Source organism: Sapajus apella, unplaced genomic scaffold, assembly GCF_009761245.1.
Source record: "Sapajus apella isolate SASKATOON/1434 unplaced genomic scaffold, GSC_monkey_1.0 scaffold7, whole genome shotgun sequence".
NCBI classification, from domain to species: domain Eukaryota; kingdom Metazoa; phylum Chordata; class Mammalia; order Primates; family Cebidae; genus Sapajus; species Sapajus apella.
Window position 1 is genome coordinate 7,095,350 of NW_022436947.1, and position 6,964 is coordinate 7,102,313.

General features: G+C 40.9%; 1 protein-coding gene across 1 annotated transcript in view; it reads right to left on the reverse strand.

Annotated features, from left to right (window-relative positions):
- Nucleotides 1-6,836, reverse strand: part of BPGM (bisphosphoglycerate mutase) — a 32,137-nt gene extending 25,301 nt beyond the window's left edge. The window contains exon 1 of the mRNA XM_032275938.1: nt 6,691-6,836. The gene's annotated coding sequence lies outside the window, so the exon portion shown is untranslated. The remainder of the gene's footprint in view (nt 1-6,690) is intronic.
- Nucleotides 6,837-6,964: the final 128 nt, after the last annotated feature.

Genomic DNA, 6,964 nt, shown 5'->3' on the forward strand with positions numbered 1-6,964 from the left:
TTACAGGCACGCACCACCATGCCCAGCTAATTTTTTGTATTTTTAGTAGAGATGGGGTTTCACCATGTTGACCAGGATGGTCTCGATCTCTTGACCTCATGATCCACCTGCCTCGGCCTCCCAAAGTGCTGGGATTACAGGCTTGAGCCACCGCGTCCGGCCCTATTTCAACCATTTTACATGTAAAACCCATGTATAGTTTGTGGGCTGTTCAAAAACAGGTAGTAGACACAAGATCCAGCAAGCCCAGAGCTGGGTATACATCCAAAAGAAAGACAATAAGTATACTGAAGAGATAATCTCCACACTATGTTTATTGCAGCACTATTCACAATAGCAAAGATATGGAAGCAACCTAAGTGCCCATCAACAAATGAATGGATAAAGAAAATCTGGCACATATATACAGTGGAATATTACTCAGCCAGAAAAAGAATGAAATCCTGTTGTCATTCACAACAACATGGATTGAACAACATGAATTGAACTGGAGGGCATAAGGTTAGGTGAAATAAGCCAGACATGGAAAAACAAATTTCATGCTTTCACTCACATGTGGGAGCTAAAAATTTTGAAAATTAAATGTATGGAGATAGCAGAATTATGGTTGCCAGAGGCAGGGAAGGGTAACAGAAGCAGAGGGGTGGGGTTAAAATGAGGATGGTTAACAGGTACAACACTATAGTTAGAATGAATAAGATCTAGTATTCAGTCGCACAATAGTTTGATAATAGTTAATAATTCATATTTTTAAAATAACTAAAATAATGGAATTAGAATGTTCCTAACACAAAAAGTAGATAAATCCATGAGGTAATAGATACCTCAATTACCCTGATTTGACCACATTACATATTGTATACCTGTATCAAAATATTACATATAGCCATTAATATATACAACTATTATGCATCCATAATTTAAAATGCAAAATTTTAAAAAAGGCAGTAGGCCAGAAGGCCTCAGTATGTTGATATTGGCCTGGATGGATTCCACACTCAGAACTACTAACAACATCAGCATTTTTTTTTTCTTTTAGAGACAGGGTTTCACTATGTTGCCCAGGCTGGAGTGCAGTGGCTATTCACAGGCGCGATCCCACTAGTGATCAGCACGGGACTTTTGACCTGCTGCATTTCTGACCTGGGCTGGTTCACCCCTCCTTAGGCAACCTGGTGGTCCCCCGCTCCTGGGAGGTCACCACATTGATGCCAAACTTACTGTGGACACCTGATCAGCATAGCGCACTATAGCCCAGAACTCATGGACTCAAGCGATGCTCCAGCCTCAGCCTCCCGAGTAGCTGGGACTACAGGCACATGCCACCACAACCAGCAACATCAGTATTTTTAACCTTTAAGCATCCTGTCATTGAATAATCCCAACATTATGAAATCACTAGATTTTATTCTTGGCCAGAACAGCAAGTACCTTGAATAATGGAATCCCATTCATAATTGTTTTTATCCCTCATAGAAGACAATACTGTGTACACTTAAATCAGTCTGAGTACTTGACTTTTGCTTAACTGAATTATTTAGGAATGGGTTCAAGACAGAACTGTAGGGGAAAACTATAGAATTCATCCTGTTAATCTCCTTCAAAAATGTCATCTATCATTTTGACATACTTTACCCCATTAGACACCTTCATAAATTATCCCATAGTGTCTCACACTTCAGGTGAATGTACGCTTGCTCAGGAGTAGGTGCTATGCAATTGCTCTTACAATAAACAAATCGATGATTCAAAGAACACACTTTGCAGGTGACTTATAACTTTCAAAGACCTTTCACTATAAATGTATAGAAATTCCATCTAAGTTAGCTATAAAGCAAGTAATATTCTTTCCATAAATGCTACCATAAAATTGAAATGCAAAATTATGATTCAAGGTTAGCATTCTTTTGGCAAGACAGAAAAAGCAGACAGAGGAATGATGTACTTACAAGGCACAGCATTTACTAAGGTTACTCCTCTAATATTTTTGAGATCCCTAAGTACTTTCAACAAATGTAGCAGGATCATCTTCCTGCTGCTTCCTACTCCTGCTCTTCATTAAACTATATAATTCCACATATGAAATTACGTGAAATATAATTTCATATCCTATATCTCCCATAACTGAGGCTCCTCTGTTATAAGTACTCCCAAAACTGAGGCTCATCTTGCCTTCCAAACTAACACTCCTGAAACTTTGCTTCCTCCCTTCCTCAAGCGTTTGAAAATTGATAATGCCTAAGACCCTAGTGGTACAACTCATGAACAAGTAGGGCAAACTACAGGGTAAAGTCCAACTTAAAAATTTAGTTTTTCTTGTATTTCCAAAATTTGAGCAAGAAATTTGGTCAGCAATGTAATGCTGAAGTAATATACAGTAAGACAAATAGAACCAGAATCACTTAGATTCAAACCTCACATTTAAATATATTTAATAGTCAATTGCTACGCTAGACGCTCAGATGACATTTTCCTTGGTCAAAATCCTTACTGTATGGCTTTCAGCAACTTTTTTTTTTTTTTTTTTTTTTTTTGGAGACGGAGTTTTTCTCTTGTTACCCAGGCTGGAGTGCAATGGCGCGATCTCGGCTCACTGCAACCTCCGCCTCCCGAGTTCAAGCAATTCTCCTGCCTCAGCCTCCTGAGTAGCTGGGACTACAGGCATGCGCCACCATGCCCAGCTAATTTTTGTATTTTTAGTAGAGACGGGGTTTCTCCCTGTTGACCAGGATGGTCTCGATCTCTTGACCTCGTGATCCACCCACCTCGGCCTCCCAAAATGCTGGGATTACAGGCATGAGCCACCGCTCCTGGCCGGCTTTGAGCAACTTTTAATGCAATTCCACTGCATTAGGAATCAAATTTCATAGAAAATGAGCCCATCTATTGGCTATTATTTGAGGACAGAGAAAAAGAACCATGTCTCTAACAAATTAAAAAGCATCAGTTCTCAAGGGAAATGAAATCTAGGGCTCAGTTTCTTATGTCTTTTAATGCCTTAACAAACTGTGCCTTTCCCCAAATAGAGTTCAATATTAGAAGTTCAAACACAACTGTACCTAAAAGTGTTCCATGATCTATTACTTTTCCTAAAGCGTTGTAGAAACTTTTTCATCTGTACCTGCAGTTACAAGAATATCTTTTTACCAGGAGCAAATGTTACCACTCACAGGTGTTTTCCAGACACTAAAACCCTCTCATTCGCCAATCTTCCATCTACTAATATTTCCTACTGATTGCATGTTACAAGAATAACAAACCATACCAGGTGGACCCCTTACTCACAGGGAAGAGATATACATGTGTAACAAGATGTGCATTTGCTCAGGGCATGCTGCATTTCCAGCCTGCAAGCCATCACTGTTGTCCACAACACCCCCTCATGACCCCTCTGTCTTGTCTCTGGTCATTGTCTTCCCCTGGGTAGTAGCTTCACCAAATCCCAAAAATCTAAAGTCAAATAACCTAGATATGAGCCCAGCTCTGCTACTTACTATGTGATCTTAAAAAAGTTTTTTAAATTCTTTGCACCTCAGGTTCCGTATCTATAAAGATAAGGATAATGAAACTAATGTTCTCAGGGGGGCTATTAGGAAGATGAAATGAGATTAAGGTGAAGCACTCTACCAAAAAGTGAGAGGCAGAATGGAGCACACTTTGACCAACTCATAAATAATGGCACAGATCTCAGGCCTGTTAAAGCAATCCTACTTTGTCGATGATATGAGCAAAAGTAAAAGCTGGGAATAAAGTAAAACAAAGGGAGGAGTTAGAGAAGAGATGCTTAATTAGGTGGTAGAAGGAGGCTGTAAGAAGGTGATGGGAAGATACAGTCTTAGAAGCTTACCAAGTACTAACATTCTGCAATCCAAATGCTTTAGTGAAGTGGTTAACATTTGATTTATATTTTATAAAGTATGTTTTCCCCATATTTGTGGCCAAGTTTCACCAAAAGAGTTTTGTAATTAAGTAATACTTTTTGTCCTCTTTTGTCTTGCCACCCATATAAACATCTTTCGTATCAGATTTCATACCAAGGATGTTTCAAGAAACCATTTGGTTCAAACATTTTTGTGACCTCTGTTCTCCAGGCAGCAGACACACAAAGATGAAGGTCAGGTGAATTTAGATGCATCAGTCATTACTTAAAATATATCTCTTAATCTCAACCAACCACAGAAGGCAAAAGAGGAAGAAAGACTAAAAGCTCTACCCAAACACTAACAGTGGTTGCTTCTGAGTGACGGGATTAAAAGTGACATTTTCTGCCACATCATACTTCTGTATGCTCCAAATTTTCTACAATAATCTGGTTTGGTTTAAATATGAACACAAAAGAATATATCCTTGTTATGGGTACAAAAATAGGAAGATAAATAAGACCTAGTATTTGCTAGCACAACAGGGTCACTATAGTAAAAAATAATTTAATTATAAATTTAAAATAACTAAGAGTATAATTGGATTGTCTGAAACACAAAGGATAAGTGCTTAAGGTGGCAGCTACCCTATTTACTCTGATGTGATTACGCATTGCATGCCTATGTCGAAATATCTCATGTAACCTGAAAATATATATACCTACTATGTACCCACAAAAATTAAAAGACAAGAATATATCCTTGAAGCTGGGAACTTTTACTTGCTAATGGATGATACCGAATTTACTGCAATGAGATTCTGCTTACGTACTCATCATTTTTACTTTAAAACAGATTTTTAATACAGAGTTTATACCTCAGATATAATTTAATGCAACATCTGCTTTCTAAAGATGCAAAAGTTGAGGTGGGAGGATTGCTTGAGCCCAGGAGGCAGAAGCGGAGATTGCAGTGAGCAGAGATCATGCCACTGCACTAAAGCCTGGGCAACAGAGCGAGACCCTGTCTCAAAAAAAAAAAAAAAAATGCAAAAATTAAGAGTCCCAGTTGAAATGATTTGTTTAAGATCACACAAATCGTAACAGCTTCAGGACTAAAGCCAAGGTTCTTGACTTCTAGCTCAGAGCTCCTTCCACTATGACATTGTTTGAATTATGCTTCTCTAAAGACCACCACCAACTGGGGAGCATCTAAGGTGTATGAGGTGCTACTGGAATACAAGATGGCTAAGAAAGAACTATTCCCTGGACTCATGGGAGGCAGTTTTAAAATAAATGGCAAGGCCAGGCACAGTGACTCACACCTGTAATCCCAGCACTTTGGGAGGCCAAGGCAGGCAGATCACCTGAGGTCGGGAGTTCGAGACCAACGTGGCCAACACGGTGAAACTCTGTCTCTGCTAAAAATACAAAAAATAACTGGGCGTAGTGGCCTATGCTTGTAATCCCAGCTACTTGGGAGGCTGAGGCAGAAGAATCGCTTGAACCAGGGAGGCAGAGGTTGCAGTGAGCTGAGATGGAGCCACTGCAGTCACTCTAGCCTGGGCAACAGAGCGAGACTCCGTCTCGAAAAAATAAAAACAAAAAAATAAGAGATAAATTGACATGAGTTCTGCTTTCACTATAAAAAAAACTTTACTACCTACAGGTGAATTTAGCTTTCGATTTTCCCCTCCTTTGAAAAAGTCTGAATTTAGTCAGCTAACATTCTAGTACCACTCACAAGCTAAGGATCTTCCATAATTTGTAAGGGAAGTAGTGGGGGAATGGAAGTTACAAGGTGGTGGCCTATGCTTGTAATCCCAACTACTTGGGAGGCTGAGGCAAGAGAATAGCTTGAACCAGGGAGGAGGAGGTTGCAGTGAGACAAGATCGAAGCATTGCAGTCACTCCAGCCTGGGCGACAGAGCAAGACTCCGTCTCAAAAAAAAATAAATAAGAGACACATTGACATGAGTTCTGCTTTCACTATAAAACACTTTAGTACCTACAGGTGAAATTTAGCTTTTGATTTTTCCCCACCTTGGAAACTGTCTGCATGTAGTCAGCTAACATTCTAGTACCACTCGCAAGCTAAAGATCTTCCGTAATTTGGAAGGGAGGCAGTAGGGGAATGGGCGTTATAATAATAAGTTAGCTAACAACCAACTATCTTTCAAAGCTTAACTGAGAACTTAACTGCAATTATGCATTTCATTGACCTTGTCTAGTGTAATACCAGCCCCCGTCCCTTAGAAAAGAAGAAAATACACTTACGTTTTTATTTCTAGTGGTTCTAAGAACTTAAGATTTGGCTCCGGATAACAATGGTACATGAAAGCACTGCATATATGCTTATTCACCTCCTTCTCTTTTCATGCCATTCGAGTTTTTCTGTCTATTACACAAAATGATAGGGCCAGGTCTGCCAGAGCCCTAAAGACAGCGGCATCGCCCTGCTTCCTTCCAGGGGATCTTACTATTGGAGTCTCTGCCACACGGTGCCTCAGACGTCCAGGAGACAGGAGTTTATCTTCCTACCAACTTCTATTTATTCTTGCCATAAGCACAGCACTACCAAGGCGGGCTCTTCCTCTCAGCTAACAGAACTGTGACTGCCTGAGAGGCTCATTCTGAGAAAGGGACAAGGGAAAGGGGACCGGGGCGATACGTGAGGGTCGCAGCTTGAGGGGTGGAGTGGGCACCAGACTCCCACCAACGACTAAACCGGGGGAAGTAAAGAAATTGACCTTCCCCGCACCCAAAAATAAAACATCACATCACTAAAAAATGGAAGCGTTCGCAAAATTTTCTAAAACAAAATCACTCACCTGCAAAGAGGCACCAGCAGCAGCAGCCGCTCCTCCGCGCCGTAGAGGAGCCAGCGCCTCCTAGGACTCACAGCGGCCGCCGGCATCAACGCTCTTTTCAGCCCTTGAGCCAGACGGGGGCAGGTCCTAGGGCTCTGCCTATTGGAGTGTCGAACTGTCACTCATCCCCAGTCCCGCCTACTCCCGGGACAGGAGAGGTCTCTTCCGTTTACCAAATCCCAGGGGTAAGAAGTGGGGTTCTGATTGGTTAGCTGCAGAGACGAGCACGTACCTG